Raw genomic sequence first — 21,042 nt, 5'->3', positions numbered from 1 at the left:
GATGCCCTTGGCAGTTGATAATTGGGACTTGTTCTTGAACACCTTGTGGTTCCGCTCATGGTATTTGCATGTTTCAACATCAAAAAATTCCACAACATTACTAATTTGATCTAGCTTAGTTAAACAAACAAGCAATTTAAGTTAAGAAGTAATCCAGGGAAACAAAATTGTCCAAGTAAATTATTATTGATTAAAAAAACATGAACACACTGTTTTTCATGTAGCTGTCATTAATGCTCAATGAGATCTTCACGAAACTGATTATGTGAGGCATGCTTTTCAATATTGTGTTGGTGACCAGGATGTGAAATCATTGATCCATGGAAAACAATATAGATTTTATGTGCACATTTTATACTTTTTGCTTTGTATCAACTATAGTCTATTGCATGTCAGACCTAATTACATCAGATTTATACACGCTAATAAAGGACGGTGCGTTTCTCAGGATTTTTCGTCCGTTCGACCTAAGTTGAAGAAAAATACCCCGCCTCGACAATGAGAACGTCTCAAGATACAACAAAAACATAAATACACTAAAAACTCTACCATGGCTTAAAAAAAGAACTCGACAAACTACAAAGAAACACGATGCCAAAAATTGCCTCGCCGTGGAGAGCAGATTGAGTAGCATCACCACACGAAGAGCAGGTTACAAAACAAGGCAGAAGAATGGCACACGCGCCACTCACGGTCTCGACGACAAATCTGACATGTGATTGCCTTCTTTATCCATCAACACTGGCAACATTGGTCGACGGGTCCAGCGTTGCTAACGAGCACATGGACGCAGATGCCGCCAACACGTATGCAACGCTCTGCTTATTGCAACACAACGTAAACAACCCTTGCACACAAATAACAACACCTCGCAACCCGACGTGTTAAAGGGGTTGTCAATCCCTTTCGGGGGACGGCGCCTCAAGATAGGCAAAGGACGTGAGGTAATTTGTAGTAGATTGATAGATCGAACGCCAAATAAAATAAATAAGAATAAATTACAGCAAGGTATTTTTATATTTTTGGTTTAATAAATCTGAAAATAAACGCAAGGAAAAAGTAGGTCGCAAGGCAAATATATGAGAAAGAAGACTTGGGGGCCGTAGGTTTCACTAGTGGCTTCTCTCGAGAAAGATAGCAAACAGTGGGTAAACAAATTACTGTTGGGCAATTGATAGAATTTCAAATAATTATGACGATATCCAGGCAATGATCATTACATAGGCATCACGTCCAAGATTAGTAAATCGACTCCTGCCTGCATCTACTACTATTACTCCACACATCGACCGCTATCCAGCATGCATCTAGTGTATTAAGTTCATGGAAAAATGGATTAATGCAATAAGAACGATGACATGATGTAGACAAGATCCATTTATTTATTGCGTAGATATAGATCCCATCTTTTTATCCTTAGTAGCAACGATACATACGTGTCGGTTCCCTTTCTATCACTGGGATCAAGCACCGTAAGATCGAACCCACTACCGGGCACCTCTTTTCATTGCAAAATAAATAGATCAAGTTGGCCAAACAAAACCCAAATATTGGAGAAGAAATATGAGATTATAAAAGATCATGCATATAAGAGATCAAAGAAACTCGAATAACGTTCATGGATATAAAAAGATATAACTGATCATAAACTCGAAGTTCATCGGATCCCGAAAAACACACCGCAAAAAGAGTTACATCACATGGATCTCCAAGAGACCATTGTATTGAGAATTCAGCGAGAGAGAGAAAGCCATCTAGCTACTAACTACGGACCCAAAGGTCTACAAAGAGCTACTCACGCATCATCGGAGATGCACCAATGGAAGTGGTGAACCCCTCCGTGATGGTTTCTAGATTGGATCTGATGGTTCTGGACTCTGCGGCGGTTGGATGAATATTTCGTCGACTCCCCTAAGGTTTCTGGAATATTGGGGCATTTATAGAGCAAAGAGGCGGTCCGGGGGACACCCGAGGTGGGCACAACCCAACAAGGCACGCCTGGGCCTCCTGGCATGCCCTGGTGGCCTCCTCGGGACTCCCCCCAGGTGCAACCAGGGCCCAACTTCTTCCTTTTGGTCCATAAAAAAATCATCATAAAGTTACGTGGCATTTGGACTCCGTCTGATATTGATTTCCTGTGATGTAAAAAACATGCAAAAAACAGCAACTGGCACTATGTTAATATGTTAGTACCAAAAAATGATATAAAATGATTATAAAACATCCAAGATTGATAAAAAACAACATGGTATAATAAAAAATTATAGATACATTGGAGACGTATCATAGGGGTCAATGATGGCCTCAGCGAGGTGAACCAGTGAGTCCTTCTCATGCTCCTTGCCGCCCCAGATCTTGTATTGGCCCTGGATGTCGACAAGATTCTGGCAGGCGATGTCCGAATTCTTGAGCACCTTGACATTGTTGGTGATGTCGACCGTAGCGAACATGTAGTGGGGACTGTTGACAAACCTGGCGAAACACTCGCAAGGCCTTGTGGCCAGGCAATAGTGGTAGACGAGGACGTGGTGGCCCACGCACATTTGGGCAACGGTGACCTTGGGACGAGACCCGGCACGAGCGCGAGTGTGCTAGATGTCGAACCCGACCACCTTGTACTTCCCGTCGGCAAGGAACAACTCCATCATGCGGATGGACTGCTCCACCCAGACCGGGTGGTTGGTGAAAGAACATGTGGTGCCCCCATGTTTGGTTTTGGTAATTGATGACAATCTCTATGGACTAATGGTTGTCTTGAGTTATATTTGAAGGATTTGTCCATAGGCTTTTCTTGAAGTCCATGTGTTGGTTTCAAGGAGTTTATGAGTTGACCAAGGTGCTATTAAGGAATTATCCAAAGATTGGTCATGCGGGTGTTGAGATTATTGCAAGCATGTCTTGAAGAAGAAGGTTGTGTGATCATTCATGTTTACCTTCAATACATCATCCAAATGAAGAGAGTTGCAAAGATTCAAGGTTGATCAAGACTAAGTCAATAGTGAATCAAGTTGATTAACTCACAAAGCGTAGAAGATGTACCGAGAGGGATCAAGTGATCCCATGGTATGGTAAGCATTGTCCATTGCACTTTGTGTACTAACCCATGGTCTATGTGAGAGTTCTATGTGGGGTTAGGTACGTATCCATGGGCTTGCATCAAGAGGAAGATATCATACAACCCATGAAAAGGATGACATCAAGTGGTGACCGTCATCAAGATTGTCGTGTGCAAGTTCAAGTGGAGCATCACGAAGAGATCAAGTGCTTGAATCTTGCCATCCATTGTGGTGTCAATGGACTTGTGAAGATGAGCCGAAGAGTGGCTCACCCATAGTGGACTATGGGGGAGCAATCATCTAGTCTTCATCGAGCCAACGCAATCAAGAAAGGTGGTCCAACTTGAGGGAGTGAAGATCGTCATCATCTAGCTCAAGTGGACCATGTGCAAGGCAAATGTTTGCCCTTGATAGGTTTTTTATTTTACCGGTCTCATGGTAGTTGTGGGAGACCGGGTTATAGGATCGATTGTCGTACTATCAAGGGGGGCTCTCGATGAGTTGCTTGATCGTATCGTTCGTAGAGAGCTCAAACCATTGCATCCTTGCATCATGTTTCTTGGTTCTTGTTTGATTCTCTTTGTGAGTCTTAGAGCTTATGGTCATCTTGATGACAAGCTTAAGTTCATCGAAAACGGAGTTTGCATGCGTCTTCTATGATGTTTTTGGTGTTGGAAGTTTTACCGGTCTTCTCCGAGGAAGGGTTCTCACCATTTTCTTTTGGGCCTTTTCTCATTTGCTTATTATTGGTATTTCTTTCAAGATTGTGTTAGCCCTTGTCTCTAGCTTTCCAACAAACTTGGTTTCATCGAATTCGGAGTCCGTTTGCAAAAGTTGTGGCAGTTTTGGTGTTCTGAAAAGGCTGCAGCGGTACTACCGCGAATTGGAGCGGATGTAATTTTTTACTACCGCTCCAAGTCCTGTGGAGATAGGTACGGAAGTATTTTTTTGTACCGCAAGCAGTAGTACCGCGATCCCTAGCGGTAGTACCGTGAGGACAAGCGGTAGTACCGTGAGGACAAGCGGTAGTACCGCTCTGTGCGGGTTGTGAGCATAACGGTTGGATTTTTTCCCTCCTATAAAAGGGGGTCTTCTTCCCCAATGAACTTTATCCTTTGAGCTCGTGTTCTTCCCCCATTGTTGACCTTCTTCGAGCTTGCTAACTCTCAATCCCTCCATGGATTCTTGCTAGTTTTTGAGGGAAAAGAGAGGAGATCTAGATCCACATTTCCACCAATCACTTTCTCCTCTATGTGAGGGGAACCTCTTGGATCTAGATCTTGGAGTTCTTCGTGTTCTTCTTTTGTTCTTCCTCTCATTTTCCTCCCTAGCATTAGTTGCTTTGGTGGGATTTGGGAGAGAAGGACTTGGGCACTCCGTGTGCCCTTGCCATTGCATTTGGTGCATCGGTTTGAGTTCTCCACGTGATACATGTAAGTTTCAAGTTGAGAAGCTTATTACTCTGGGGTTCTTGGTGCCCTTGAGCTTGTTCCTCTTGGGTGCTTGGGCGCCCTAGATGGTTGGTGGTGTTCGGAGCTCAATCATTGTGGTGTAAAGCTCCGGGCAAGCGTCGGGGTCTTCAATTAGGTTGTGGAGATCGCCCCGAGCATTTTAACGGGTTCCGGTGACCGCCCCCAAGGGTTGCCAAAGTGTACGGGTTCGGTGACCGTCCCCAAGGGTTGCCATTTGTACGGGTTCGGTTACCGCCCTCAAGGGTCCCTTAGTGGAATCACGACATCTTGCATTGTGCGAGGGCGTGAGGAGATTACGGTGGCCCTAGTGGCTTCTTGGGGAGCATTGTGCCTCCACACCGCTCCAAACGGAGATTAGCATCCGCAAGGGTGTGAACTTCGGGATACATCGTCGTCTCCGCGTGCCTCGGTTATCTCTTACCCGAGCCCTTTACTTATGCACTTACTTTGTGATAGCCATATTGTTCTTTGTCATATATCTTGCTATCACATAGTTGCTTATCTTGCTTAGCATAAGTTGTTGGTGTACATAGGTGAGCCTAGTTGTTTTAGGTTTTGTGCTTGACAAATTAACCGTTAGGTTTATTCCGCATTTGTTCAAGCCTAAAACGTAATTATTTTAAAGCGCCTATTCACCCCCCCTCTAGGCGACATCCTCCATCTTTCAATTGGTATCAGAGCCTCGTCTCTCTTTGTTAGGCTTAATCGCCTAGAGAGTAAAGATGTCGACTAGGGGATTAGGATTCTCTGACACTCTTAGTTTCGATGGCACAAATTTTGATGTTTGGGTAATTCGCATGCTTAACCTCTTTAGGGTCATGGACCCAAATTTAGAGTGAATTGTAGATATGGGTTTTTCTCCTCCAAAGGATTCCCAAAGATTATCTTTAGAGGATGAGAAAAACTCTTATCTCAATGCCCAAGCTTCTAATGTGCTTTTCAATGCTTTGAGCAATCTAGTTATATTTCAACTCATGCCGTTCCGGGATGCTCATGAGTTGTGGACAAAGCTTCAAGATAAATATGGTGTGTCCAAGATTTGTAAGGATGATCGTTCTCCCTCCACCTCCGGCCGTATAGTCTTCTCAACTTCTTCTACTTCACCTATATCTGGTTTGCCATAAGGTAATGATATGGTGAGTAGTGTTGGTCATTACAATGATGATAGTATGCTTATTGTGGACAATTCTTCATCACTATATTATTGCAATGCTCCATCTTTGGGCTTTAACACTTCGAGCACTCCAAATGTTTCACATGCTTGTGTTGATAGTCCTTGCATATCATGTAGAAATTGCTTGACTAAATCTCATGATGATATGCTTGCTATATCTTGTTGCCATGATAAAAATGCATGTATTTCCTCGTGTTGTTGTGCTAACAATGTAGAGGAAACCCAACACTCCATGGAACAAGATGTGGTCTTGAATGGTGCTTCAAGGGATCCTACATCATCATCTATTGCTTTTTGCCTTATGGCCAAGGCTTCAAAGGTATCTCCCACTTTGAATCCGATGATATTGATAATGACAAGAGTGATGATGATGTCGATTATGATGAAGAGAATGATGATGTTGCCTCCTTAAAAATTAAGGGGGAAATGATTTTTAAAGCTCTTCTTAAGAATAAAATTGCTCGTTCCAACTTCATGGAAATAATGTCCATTGCCATTGATGGCAAGAAATACATTGAGGAGTTGGAATCTCATCTAGAGGAGCATGAGGTCACCATTGAGAAAATGGAAGCTCATGGGCGTGATTACGCAAATGAGATCGCGGAGCTATCTCAAGCTCTTGAACATGAACAAACCACCTCCGAATCTCTTGAGGAGACTTTTGCTTTAGAATTATCTAGAGTTAAGGAATCTCATGATAGAGCTCTTGAGGTGGCCAATGATTTCAAAAGTAAAAATGCTAAGCTTGAAGTTTCTCATGCTAGACTCCTTGAGGATTTTGAGCACCTCCAAAATGGCTCAAGGGTCATCAAGGGTGAGCTCATCAAACTCACCGAGTCTCATGCCCAACTTGAAGCTTCTTATTTAAAAGAGCTTGCCAAGTTGTCCTCTCCTATTGTTGTAAATGATGATGCTTGTGCTACTAACTATATTACTTGTGAAGCATCCATTTTGAAGGAGAATGTTGAGCTACGGGCTCAACTTGAGGTACTATCTAGCAATTATGGGAAATTGGAAGAAAGTCATGAAAAGATCTCAAGCTCTCATGATGATCTTCTAGTATCCCATAGTGTGCTAAAGATAGCTCATGAGGCCATGATTGCTAAGGTAACATCTAGTGAGCCTCATGTAGATACTAGCACTACTTCTAGTCAAAATAGTATAGTGCCATGTGCTAGTCCTTGTAATTCATCTACTCACAATGTTGGTACATCTTGTGATGAATTGCTTTCCTTGCCTTGTTGCTCTAACGATGAAGCTTATACTTCCTATAGTACTTGTGTTGAGACTAACCATGTAGAGGAAATCAAAGAGCTCAAGGCCCAAGTCACTTCTTTGAAGAAAGACTTGGAAAAGAGTCATCAAGGAAAATTCACACTCAACAATATCTTGAGTGTGCAAAAATCCCCCAATGACAAAGGTGGACTTGGATTCAACTCCAACAAGAAGAAGAAGTCCAAGATCAACAAGAAGAAGGGCCAAAAACAAGTCAAGAATTCGGCCAAGATTATTTGCTTCAAGTGCAAAATTGAAGGGCATCATGTTAGATCTTGCCCATTGAAGAAGAAGGCCATTAGTGACAAGCAACAAGGGAAGCGGCTACAAGTGCATTCTCATGCTCAACCTCAAGTTGAAGAAAGGCCTCTTCCCAAGAAGACTCAAGCTAATGCTTCTCAAGTTGAGAAATCAAGTGAGAAGAAAGTGAAGAGTAGACGTTGCTACTTATGTCGTGAGAAAGGTCACGTCGCTTCTTCATGCACTAGTGGTAACTTATCCAACCCAATTATTATTGATGATATCTATTCTCTTGGGAAGGATAAGGTTGGCAATGTGTTTGCCAAGTTTGTTGGTACTCAAAGTGGTGTCAAGAAAAGAACCATTTGGGTAGCCAAGCCTATTGTGACTAACCTCTTAGGACCCAACTTGGTTGGGGACCAACAAGCTCAAACTTGATCAATAGGTGTTTTTGGAGGTCATTGGAGACTTGGCTACATTATGAAGAATTAAGGGGACTTCATCTTTCTTGTTGTCTCAAGCCAAGTCAATTGGGTTGCTAAGTTTCTATCTTATATCCAATGTGCCTCCTTGCGGTAATTGTACTTAAATTGTTTACATTGAAAGTTACTTGCCCCTTTGCATGTTTTGGTTTTGTTCCTTGCATGTGTTTGTATATGTTGTGCTTCCAACTTGCTTATCTTGAGCAATCAAGTATGTGTGTGTTGGTTTGCACATCATGTACATGTGCATCATGCGTTGAGCCTTTTTGCTTCTTGTTTGTATCCTAGTTGGATCATGTGAGAGATTAATGGAACATCCCATTTTGGGGGAGTGATGTGCTTTGTGCACCTCACAATCCTATAAATGTGTGTACATGAGGAATACCATCTAGTATTGATATTACAAGATTATCTAGTCGCTAGGTGGTATATCTCTCATGAGAAATTCAAATTCTAAAAATTCCATTGATTATCTCGTGTTAGATCCTCTTATTGCCTCTTGTTAAGTTTTCTTCATTGGTATCACATTATGGGGGAGTAATATGCTATGTATATTACTAGCCTAGAAAATGTGTACATTTGAGATGTTGTCACCTAGTGTTGATATTGTAGATTATCTTGTTCCTAGGTGGCATGTTAGCTCTACAAGTTGCAATTTGCTTGTGTGTGGTGTGAAGATGATGTTGGATATCCTTGCTATCTACCACCGGGAATTCTTTCCATCTACTTCTTGTCTTTTGACAATTGGTAGTCATTTATGTGTGGTAGAATTTAATTGATCATCTTTACATTGGCTTTTGTTTTTATTTGCCTTTTCTCTAGCCAAGGTTTGTGTCAACTCCCGTTGTCTTCCATACCACTTGTGGATCTTGTTAATTTCTTGTTCTTGTCTAGTGTTTTCTAAATATAGTGATAGTGGTGATCCCACCTTGTGCATTTGGTATTCAAAGCAAATTCTCTATAGTGCACAAATCATGGGGGAGCTATCCTATTTTCTTTAGAACACTCTTCTTGTGATCCTTATCAAGTGTGTGTTGGTGGAAGGAAAGTCGTTTTCTTTTGGTACCTTGTGCCATCATGAAACTTTGTTGAGAGCTTGGTTTGTTTGGAACCATCCTCTCATTGGGAGTTTGACATCTTTATTTTAGTGTGTATCGATGGATATCTCATTCCTTGATGTATCTTTAATGATATCTTCCAAGTGATGATTTCTCCATTTGGTATCCTTTTCGCTTGGCATTTCTTTGTCTTTTCGTTTCGGTTCTTGAAAGTTTTGAGCATGCATGTTTACTTCATGTATTTTATTTGGCATGCTTTCTTTCTTTGACCCAATATATAGGGGAAACTCCACCAAGTCTCAAATTGGATGAGATGTGCATGATATTTATTTTCATATCTATATGCACATATTTATGTGTAGTTTGTCCTATGTATTGGTGTTTCTAATTATGTGGTCCCAATGAGTTTGGGTACCGTTTAGTTTGTGTTGTTCTTCTAGGAACATTTGGAGATACATTGGATGCTCGGCTCACTCACAAGGAAGGTGTTGTCACCATGTGCATATTGGAGTCAAGCTAGGATGATCAATGAACTACTATCTACCTTCAATTGGTATCTACTACATCCTTCCAATGATATCTCGGTAACAAGTATCTATTCATGCTTTCCTCTCTTGCTTTCAACCTTGTGTAGGTTGCATCTTGGCATGATATTCATTTCATATCTTGTGATACTTGTTTCCTTTCTCAAAGCATCCCAACGATGATCTCTTGTTGCTAGTTGTGATGTCTTTGATGGATGTGTGATTGGAATTCATTTATATACAATAAGACCATATCTAGCCAAGTGCTATGCTTTCAAGCAAATATCTTATTGGTATATTTATGACTTCCTTGTGGATATCTTGTTCCTTCTGTTGTAACTATTTTGGGTGTACATCCTTCTTTGTAGATATATATATATATATATCATCATGATTTCGTCTACATAGAACCTTATACACTTGAGAGAAATTACATCTCTAGTTGATATCCTTTCTTTCACGTCCACCTTGTCTTTCTTATGGTATTTCTTTGGTGGCTCCGTGAAAGCTTTTGCCTTGAGTGTGTGTCCTCTATCATTGCATCTTGATGCACTCTTGTGTGGTGAAGATTATTTTCCTCATGCTTATCTTTACGAGGCTTTTTCCATCTTAATTGGCATCCCTCGTCTTGATGAGGCTTTCATCTTCTATCTTCACCACAGGTCGTCACAAGCATAAGTTCTTTATATGCTTATTAGTAAGCTTGTGAACCCATTTGCTAGTTGTGTGTGGGAATGATAGGCCTTGCACCGTGTGCCTCATTCTTTCAAGACTATGTTGATGCTTAATGCTCATCCTAATTTTAGTCTTCTCAAGTGCTTCGCCATGACTCACACACATCATTTTGGTTGAGCCTATTCTTAAGTTGCCTCTTTTACATGTTGCTCAACCATGTGCTTGTTGCAAGTGCTAGGCTTTGTTTCCCATATGCTCACTTGCACTGGATGTGAGTTTCTATTGATTCTGGGGGAGCTATGATCCTATTTTGTGCACTTTGTATTCAAATACAAAAATTCTTATGTGTGCACAAATCATGGGGAGCTTCTCTAGTTTCTTTAGAACACTCCTTTGCGCTTATCATAATATCTTTATTCTTGTGGCATGTAGGATCATTGGTCTAGTTGGTTCAATTGATATCCGTTGATTGCTTGCTTCAATTGGTATCTTCTGATTGCTTGTGTCTCTCTTTGTTATGTCTTTGTGTCATATCTTTTTGTTGCAATCTTTGGGCCTCAATATAGTTTGTCTTCCTCCAAGTATTGGCAGTTGGATATGTGTATTGCATTCCACTCTCTTGTTGAGAAATACACAATTTATGGAGGAACACCTTTTATTTTGGCCTTCTTAGCTTTTCACCCATTTTGGCAATCGATGCCAATGGGGGAGGAGTTTCAGAGAGTTTTGTGGAGAAGTCTTCTGAGTTTTCTCCTTGCTTTGGTTTTGGTTCCTAAGCATTTGCATCTCATTCTCATGCATCATTGGTTGTTGCATTGCATGGTGATGCATAATTCCTTGTATAAACTCTCTTGAAAGTGATTGTCATCAATTACCAAAATGGGGGAGATTGAAAGAACATGCGGTGCCCCCATGTTTGGTTTTGGTAATTGATGACAATCTCTATGGACTAATGGTTGTCTTGAGTTATATTTGAAGGATTTGTCCATAGGCTTTTCTTGAAGTCCATGTGTTGGTTTCAAGGAGTTTATGAGTTGACCAAGGTGCTATTAAGGAATTATCCAAAGATTGGTCATGCGGGTGTTGAGCTTATTGCAAGCATGTCTTGAAGAAGAAGGTTGTGTGATCATTCATGTTTACCTTCAATACATCATCCAAATGAAGAGAGTTGCAAAGATTCAAGGTTGATCAAGACTAAGTCAATAGTGAATCAAGTTGATTAACTCACAAAGCGTAGAAGATGTACCGAGAGGGATCAAGTGATCCCATGGTATGGTAAGCATTGTCCATTGCACTTTGTGTACTAACCCATGGTCTATGTGAGAGTTCTATGTGGGGTTAGGTACGTATCCATGGGCTTGCATCAAGAGGAACATATCATACAACCCATGGAAAGGATGACATCAAGTGGTGATCGCCATCAAGATTGTCGTGTGCAATTTCAAGTGGAGCATCACGAAGAGATCAAGTGCTTGAATCTTGCCATCCATTGTGGTGTCAATGGACTTGTGAAGATGAGCCGAAGAGTGGCTCACCCATAGTGGACTATGGGGGAGCAATCATCTAGTCTTCATCGAGCCAACGCAATCAAGAAAGGTGGTCCAACTTGAGGGAGTGAAGATCGTCATCATCTAGCTCAAGTGGACCATGTGCAAGGCAAAGGTTTACCCTTGATAGGTTTTTTATTTTACCGGTCTCATGGTAGTTGTGGGAGACCGGGTTATAGGATCGATTGCCGTACTATCAAGGGGGGCTCTCGATGAGTTGCTTGATCGTATCGTTTGTGGAGAGCTCAAACCATTGCATCCTTGCGTCATGTTTCTTGGTTCTTGTTTGATTCTCTTTGCGAGTCTTAGAGCTTATGGTCATCTTGATGACAAGCTTGAGTTCATCGAAAACGGAGTTTGCATGCGTCTTCTATGATGTTTTCGGTGTTGGAAGTTTTACCGGTCTTCTCCGAGGAAGGGTTCTCACCATTTTCTTTTGGGCCTTTTCTCATTTGCTTGTTATTGGTATTTATTTCAAGATTGTGTTAGCCCTTGTCGCTAGCTTTCCAACAAACTTGGTTTCATCGAATTCGGAGTCCGTTTGCAAAAGGGCAGTTTTGGTGTTCTGAAAAGGCTGCAGCGGTACTACCGCAAATTGGAGCGGTACTACCGCGGCTCCTAAAGTGGTAGTACCGCTCCGGACCAAAAAACTCGTCCCAAGTCCTGCGGAGGTAGGTACGGAAGTATTTTTTTGTACCGCAAGCAGTAGTACCGCGATCCCTAGCGGTAGTACCGTGAGGACGAGCGGTAGTACCGCTCTGTGCGGGTTGTGAGCATAACGGTTGGATTTTTCCCCTCCTATAAAAGGGGGTCTTCTTCCCCAATGAACTTTATCCTTTGAGCTCGTGTTCTTCCCCCATTGTTGACCTTCTTCGAGCTTGCTAACTCTCAATCCCTCCATGAATTCTTGCTAGTTTTGAGGGAAAAGAGAGAGGAGATCTAGATCCACATTTCCACCAATCACTTTCTCCTCTATGTGAGGGGAACCTCTTGGATCTAGATCTTGGAGTTCTTCGTGTTCTTCTTTCGTTCTTCCTCTCATTTTCCTCCCTAGCATTAGTTGCTTTGGTGGGATTTGGGAGAGAAGGACTTGGGCACTCCGTGTGCCCTTGCCATTGCATTTGGTGCATCGGTTTGAGTTCTCCACGTGATACGTGGAAGTTTCAAGTTGAGAAGCTTATTACTCTTGGGTGCTTGGTGCCCTTGAGCTTGTTCCTCTTGGGTGCTTGGGCGCCCTAGACGGTTGGTGGTGTTCGGAGCTCAATCATTGTGGTGTAAAGCTCCGGGCAAGCGTCGGGGTCTCCAATTAGGTTGTGGAGATCGCCCCGAGCATTTTGACGGATTCCGGTGACCGCCCCCAAGGGTTGCCAAAGTGTACGGGTTCGGTGACCGCCCCCAAGGGTTGCCATTTGTACGGGTTCGGTGACCGCCCTCAAGGGTCCCTTAGTGGAATCACGGCATCTTGCATTGTGCGAGGGTGTGAGGAGATTACGGTGGCCCTAGCGGCTTCTTGGGGAGCATTGTGCCTCCACACTGCTCCAAACGGAGATTAGCATCCGCAAGGGTGTGAACTTCGGGATACATCGTCGTCTCCGCGTGCCTCGGTTATCTCTTACCCGAGCCCTTTACTTATGAACTTACTTTGTGATAGCCATATTGTTCTTTGTCATATATCTTGCTATCACATAGTTGCTTATCTTGCTTAGCATAAGTTGTTGGTGCACATAGGTGAGCCTAGTTGTTTTAGGTTTTGTGCTTGACAAATTAACCGTTAGGTTTATTCCGCATTTGTTCAAGCCTAAACCGTAATTATTTTAAAGCGCCTATTCACCCCCCCTCTAGGCGACATCCTCGATCTTTCAGTTGGTGTACACCACCGAGAGCTCCTCGAACCTTTGAGCGGTGTCCACCACGACATGGATGGTGAACTGCTGCTCGTCGTTGGTAGCCGCTAGGAGCGCCATTGGAGCAGCGCATGATACTCTCTAAGAATTTGTCGTGGTGGTGTGCTTCTTATAATGGTGGGGCGCGATCGAAAGGTTGAAAAGACACAAGGGTTAAATAGCCGTTGTAACAAATGGGGGCCAACCAGCCTGTAATCGTCACATCTTGTCACGACAATCATAGCGGAGGATTCCAGTGCATGCTTGACAACACCGCACCGCAGTTTGACCACGCGTGGGCTCGAAGAGGCGCCTGATACGTCTCCATCGTATCTACTTTTCCAAACACTTTTGCCCTTGTCTTGAACTCTAACTTGCATGATTTGAATGGAACTAACCCGGACTGACGCTGTTTTCAGCAGAACTGCCATGGTGTTATTTTTGTGCAGAAATAAAAGTTCTCGAAATGACCTGAAAATCAATGGAGCAACTTTTTGGAATTAATAAAAATATTGGCGAAAGAATCAAGACCAGGGGGCCCACCCCCTGTCCACGAGGGTGGGGGGCGCACCTCCTGCCTCGTGGGACCCCTGGAGCTCCACCGACCTCAACTCCAACTCCATATATTCACGTTCGGGGAGAAAATAATCAGAAAGAAGGATTAATCGCGTTTTACGATGCGGAGCCCCTGCCAAGCCCTAAACTCTCTCGGGAGGGCTGATCTGGAGTCCGCTCGGGGCTTCGGAGAGGGGAATCCGTCGCCGTCGTCATCATCAACCATCCTCCATCACCAATTTCATGATGCTCACCGCCGTGCGTGAGTAATTCCATCGTAGGCTTGCTGGACGGTGATGGGTTGGATGAGATTTACCATGTAATCAAGTTAGTTTTGTTAGGGTTTGATCCCTAGTATCCACTATGTTCTGAGATTGATGTTGCTATGACTTTGCTATGCTTAATGCTTGTCACTAGGTCCGAGTGCCATGATTTCAGATCTGAACCTATTATGTTTTCATGAATATATGTGAGTTCTTGATCCTATCTTGCAAGTCTATAGTCACCTATTATGTGTTATGATCCGACAACCCCGAAGTGACAATAATCGGGACCACTCTCGGTGATGACCGTAGTTTGAGGAGTTCATGTATTCACTAAGTGTTAATGCTTTGGTCCGGTACTCTATTAAAAGGAGGCCTTAATATCCCTTAGTTTCCAATAGGACCCCGCTGCCACGGGAGGGTAGGACAAAAGATGTCATGCAAGTTCTTTTCCATAAGCACGTATGACTATATTCGGAATACATGCCTACATTACATTGATGAACTGGAGCTAGTTCTGTGTCACCCTATGTTATAACTATTGCATGAGGAATCGCATCCGACATAATTATCCATCACTGATCCAATGCCTACGAGCTTTTCACATATTGATCTTTGCTTAGTTACTTTACCGTTGCCACTGTTACAATTACTACAAAACTGCTACTGTTACTTTTGCCACTGTTACCGTTACTTCCATACTACTTTGCTACTAAATACTTTGCTGCAGATATTAAGTTATCCAGGTGTGGTTGAATTGACAACTCAACTGCTAATACTTGAGAATATTCTTTGGCTCCCCTTGTGTCGAATCAATAAATTTGGGTTGAATACTCTACCCTCGAAAACTGTTGCGATCCCCTATACTTGTGGGTTATCAAGACTATTTTCTGGCGCCGTTGCCGGGGAGCATAGCTCTATTCTTTGAGTCACTTGGGATCTATATCTGCTGATCACTATGAGGAACTTGAAAGACGAAAGAACTAAGATTTTTCCCTCAACTACGAGGGGAGGTAAGGAACTTCCATCTAGCTCTGCACTTGATTCACCATCTGTTTTGAGTAAACTTGTGACACCTAAACCTGCTTCTGCTATTAATTCTGATATGTCGCATGTTATTGATGATGCCACTTCTTATGCATGATACTTATGATGAAACTACTTCTATGCTTGATACTACTGTGCCATTAGGTGAATTTCTTGATGAACAACTTGCTAGGGCTAGAGAGAATGAAATTATTGAAACAGATAATATTGATGAAAGTGATGATCAAGATTCTCTCCCTAGATATGAATTACCTGTTGTGCCTGAGGGTTATGTTATGGATGAAGAAACTGTTAGAGATTTTCTTGCTTGCAATGATAGATTTGATCTTAAGAAGTTATTAGCTAAGCTTAAAGAAAAGTCTCTGAATGCTAGAATGAAATATGACCCTGCTTTTGCTACTTCACCTATCTGTGTTACTGATAAGGATTATGATTTCTCTGTCGATCCTGAGATAATTACTTTGGTTGAATCTGATCCTTTTTATGGCTATGAATCTGAAATTGTTGTGGCACATCTTACTAAATTGAATGATATAGCCACCCTGTTCACTAATGATGAGAAAACTTATTACTACTATATCCTTAAATTATTTCCGTTCTCACTAATGGGTGATGCTAAAAAATGTAATTCTCTTGATCCTGGTTGTGTGCGTAGTCCCTAGGATATGATTTATTACTTCTCTGCTAAATATTTCCCCGCTCATAAGAAACAAGCTGCTTTAAGGGAAATATATAATTTTGTGCAAATTGAAGAAGAGAGTCTCCCACAAGCTTAGGGGAGGCTTCTCCAATTACTTAATGCTTTGCCTAATAATCCTCTCAAGAAAAATGAAATACTTGATATCTTTTATAATGGACTAACCGATGCTTCCAGAGACCACCTGGATAGTTGTGCTGGTTGTGTTTTCAGGGAAAGAACTGTTGATCAAGCTGAATTGTTATTGAATAATATGTTGACTAATGAAAACAATTGGACACTTCCTGAACCAACTCCTAAGCCAACTCCGAAGAAAAGAGGTGTTCTATTTCTCAGTCCTGAAGATATGCAAGAGGCAAAGAAATCTATGAAAGAAAAAGGTATTAAAGTTGAAGATGTTAAGAATTTACCTCCTGTTGAAGAAATACATGGCCTTAATATACCACCTATTGAAGAAATACATGGTCTTGATAACCCGACACAGGTAGTAAAGGTAAATTCTCTCTATAGATATGATAAAGTTGAAATCCCGTCTACTAAGTTTGCTAGCCAATGCTTGGATGAGTTTGATGACTTTATGGCTAAACAAGAAAACTTCAATGCTTATGTTGGTAGACAATTGAAAAGTAATGCTTATATGATTGGACACTTGAGTGATTATATGTCTAGAGTTAAAGGTGAACTTAAACTCATTAGTAAACATGCTTCTATGGTTACCACTCAAGTAGAACAAGTGCTTAAAGCTCAAAATGATTTGCTCAATGAATTAAATGATAAGAGAAATGATAATGATGTTAGAGTTATGACTAGAGGTGGTAAAATGACTCAGGAACCTTTGTATCCTGAGGGCCACCCTAAGAGAATTGAGCAAGATTCTCAAAGAAATAATGTTGATGCACCTAGTCCTTCTAAAAGAAGAAAAAGAAAAATGATAGGACTTTGCATGCTTCTAGTGAACCTGTTGTAGACACACCTGAGAATCCCAATGATATTTCTATTTCTGATGCTGAAACACAATCTGGTGATGAACATGAACCTAGTGATAATGTTAATGATGATGTTCATGTTGATGCTCAACCTAGCAATAATAATGATGTAGAGGTTGAACCTGCTGTTGATCTTGATAACCCACAATCAAAGAATCAACGTTATGATAAGAGAGACTTCGTTCCTAGGAAGCACGGTAAAGAAAGAGAACCATGGGTTCAGAAACCCATGCCTTTTCCTCCTAAACCATCAAAGAAAAAGGACGATGAGGATTTTGAGCGCTTTGCTGAAATGATTAGACGTATCTTTTTGCGTATGCGTTTGACTGATATGCTTAAAATGAATCCTTATGCTAAGTACATGAAATATATTGTTACAAATAAAAGAAAGATACCGGAAGCTGAAATTTCCACCATGCTTGCTAATTATATACTTTTAAGGGTGGAATACCAAAGAAACTAGGAGATCCAGGAGTACCAACTATACCATGCTCCATTAAAAGAAACTATGTTAAAACTGGTTTATGTGATCTTGGAGCCGGTGTTAGTGTTATGCCTCTCTCTTTATATCGTAGACTTGACATGAATAAGTTGACACCTACTGAAATATCTTTGCAAATGGCCGATAAATCAACCGCTATACCTGTCAGTATTTGTGAGGGTGTGCCTGTTGTGGTTGCAAACGTTACTATTTTAATGGACTTTGTTATTCTTGTTATTCCCGAGGACGATTGTATGTCGATTATCCTTGGTAGACCCTTTTTGAATACTGCAGGGGATGTTATTGATTGCAACAAAGGCAATGTCACTTTTCATGTTAATGGTAACGAGCATACGGTACACTTTCCGAGGAAACAACCTCAAGTTCACAGTATCAATTCTATTGAAAAAATTCCTTCGATTATTATTGGAGGTTTTGAATTTCCTCTTCCTATTGTCAAGAAGAAATATGATATTCTTATTGTTGGGGACGTGCATATCCTCGTTGAGGTAACCTAGTGTTATTCGAAATTTCTCCGGTTTCATGCGATTCAGAATGAGTTTGTTAACAAGACTTGATAAACCTTGTTAGTGGATTCCTTTTGATGAGCATGAGATGGATGAGGTTAGAAAGCACAACTTTCTGTACCCTCCTTTTACTTTCTGTTATTTAGATTAAATAAAGCAAAATTAGTATTTTCTGTCTGTTTTCTGAATTATCCTTGCAATAAAAAAAATACCCCAAAAATAAAGTTCTCCAAATGCCCTGAAAATGAAATATGATTTTTTCTAGAATATTTGAAAATATCTAGCACTGAGAACACATCAGGGGGAGCCAGCACCTGGCCACGAGGGTCCACGGCGTGCCCACCCCCCCTGGGGCGTGCCCCCTGCCTCATGGGCCCCTGGCGGGCCCCCTCCACTTTTTCCTGCACCCACACTCTTCTTCTTCCTCCCAAAAAAATCACCAACCAGCTCAATCACGAGTTCTAGCTCATCTTGCTGCCATTTCCGATCTCCTTGCTCAAAGTTCCTTTCACAAAACTGCTTCGGGGGATTGTTCTTTGGTATGTGACTCCTCCAATGGTCCAATTAGTTTTTGTTCTAGTACTTTATTCATTGCAATTTTTTGCTACTGAGGTGACCCTGTTCTTGAGCTTGCATGTCAATTTTTTTTGGTCCCAAGTAGTTCTAATGCGTGATATAGTCTCTAGGCACTTCTGTGAGTAGTTGCTATCAATTTTGTTGAGTTTGGTTCACTTTTATTTTGAGTTACTAAAAATTTCACAAATTTTTAGAAAATGATGAAGAGATTTTTGAGGGGGCTCTTCGAGCCGAAGCTCTAAGGATAAGCAGAGTGAAGAGAACAAAAAGCCCAAATTTAATCTCCCTCACACATCGGAGGTTCGGCGTGTGAATGGCCTTGTGATGAGTTCTTGAGAGCAGCCGGGATTCATGATGGTTTTTATCATTTGGCTGAGAATGCAGACCTCACCGACTTCCTCCATGACTAGCTCGATCAGTATCTCCTACTCACTAATACTTTCATGCAAATTTTTTACTTTCATGCTAATAAATCACCACCTTCAGTGGAGTTTCATTTATATGATGAGGTTAAGGAGATGTCACTATGTGATTTTTGTGCGGTTTGCAAGATACCCTTTGAGGGCAACATAGAGGAACCACATCATAGTGATGTGGATGGATTTATTGATATGATTGCTGTAGGGGAAACGAGGAAGGTTTTCGATGCAAGAATTACTAGCATACACTTTCCTGTTCTACGTTACTTTGCAATATTTGCTAGTAGATGCTTAATTGGTCGAGGGAACTGTGGAAACCTTAGTGCCCTTGATATTGTTATTTTGTGCCATGCTTTGTTTCACGATAACACTGTTAGTTTAGGCGCTATTATTGCTAAACGGTTAAGTCTGAATCGTACAAAGGGCCCCATCTTTGGAGGCATCTTTGCTTAACGCCTTGCTAAACACTTTAGGATACCTATTAGGCATTATGAGAAAGAGGAGAAGTTGCTGCCCCCTATTTTTCTAGATTATAAGAGTATGGTAGCACATGAATTTATTGTTAAAATAATGAGATGATGCTTAAGTACAATTTGAGATTTAATAAAACTCACAGTGAGACTATTATCTTGCCTGCACCCTCTTTGTTTGACTTATCTTCAGGCACGTACCTCATCTTGCTGGAGGCCGTTCACGCATACCGGAGCCAGACACCAGCTCCAGAGCCTGAGTCGGAACCACCACTTGACCCTTATCGACAACCCTTTTATCAGTGGGATCCCGAGGAGATCGCCAGCCAGAGGCACTCGGATGACACTCCTCAGTACACTGGAGGGAGTAGCTATAATCCATGGGCATAGTCCAACTTAGGCCAAAAGCCTAAGCTTGGGGGAGTACGTATTTCTCACCGACATTACATTCATGTTCACACACTCATTCTAGTTGTCGGTGCTCATACTTTTTCATTGTACTATCTATGCTAGTTTATTTCCTTTTCTTGCTTTCTTCTGGTGTGTTTGAATAACCTTAAGAAAAACCAAAAAAAATTAGTTATAGCTTTTAGCTAGTTTACTTTCCATGCCTGTAGTAGTAGTAATTAAAAGAAAACTCAAAAAGATTTCTCGTTCTTCTTTTGCTTGTTGGGAGCTTTCCTGTGTAAATAGTTTTATTTCTTTTCTTTCATTTGGGGGTCGAGAGGAGAAGACCATGATGAAAATGTTGAGTGGCTCTCATATGCATTATTGTTGATTTAATCAAGAGCCCATATTACCTTGTCTTCTCCCTTGAATTGAATGCTTGCAGATTCCAGCTTAGTCCAATGCACGTGCACTATTATTATTATCCACACCGTTCGGTCGTGCAAGTGAAAGGCAATAATGACGATATATGATGGACTGATTGAGATGAGAGAAGCTGGTATGAACTCGACCTATCTTGTTTTTGTAAATATGATTAGTTCATCATTCCTGATTCAGCCTATTATGAATAAACATGTTTGCAATGACAATTAGAGATTATAGTTTCTTATGTCATGCTTAATTAGCTAGGAGTTTATAATGGTTTACCTTGCGTGCCAACATGCTATTAAAATGGTTGTGATGTGGTATGATAGGGTGGTATCCTCCTTTGAATGATTCGAGTGGCTTGACTTGGCACATGTTCACGCATGTAGTTGAAACAAAATCAACATAGTCTCCATGATATTTATGTTCATGGTGGATTATATCCTACTCATGCTTGCATTCAATGTCTATTAATTTTAATGCATGTTCATGACTGTTGTCGCTCTCTGGTTGGTCGCTTCCCAGTCTCTATCTAGCCTTCACTTGTACTAAGCGGGAATACTGCTTGAGCATCCAAAATCCTTAAACCCCAAAGTTATTCCATATGAGTCCACCATACCTTCCTATATGCAGTATTTACCTACCGTTCCAAGTAATTTGTATGTGCCAAACTCCAAACCTTCAAATGAAATTCTGTTCGAACAACTCATGTATCAACTAGGACTATCTGTATCTTCCATGCTAGGTGAGTTATTCTCAAGAGGAGTGGACTCTGCTCCTCACTCACGAGAAAATGGCCCGTAACCGGGATGCCCAGTCCCA

This window comes from Triticum aestivum, chromosome 5B (genome assembly GCF_018294505.1).
Source record: "Triticum aestivum cultivar Chinese Spring chromosome 5B, IWGSC CS RefSeq v2.1, whole genome shotgun sequence".
Taxonomy (NCBI): domain Eukaryota; kingdom Viridiplantae; phylum Streptophyta; class Magnoliopsida; order Poales; family Poaceae; genus Triticum; species Triticum aestivum.
The sequence above is the reverse complement of the archived record's forward strand: the minus strand, read 5'-3'. Positions refer to the sequence as shown.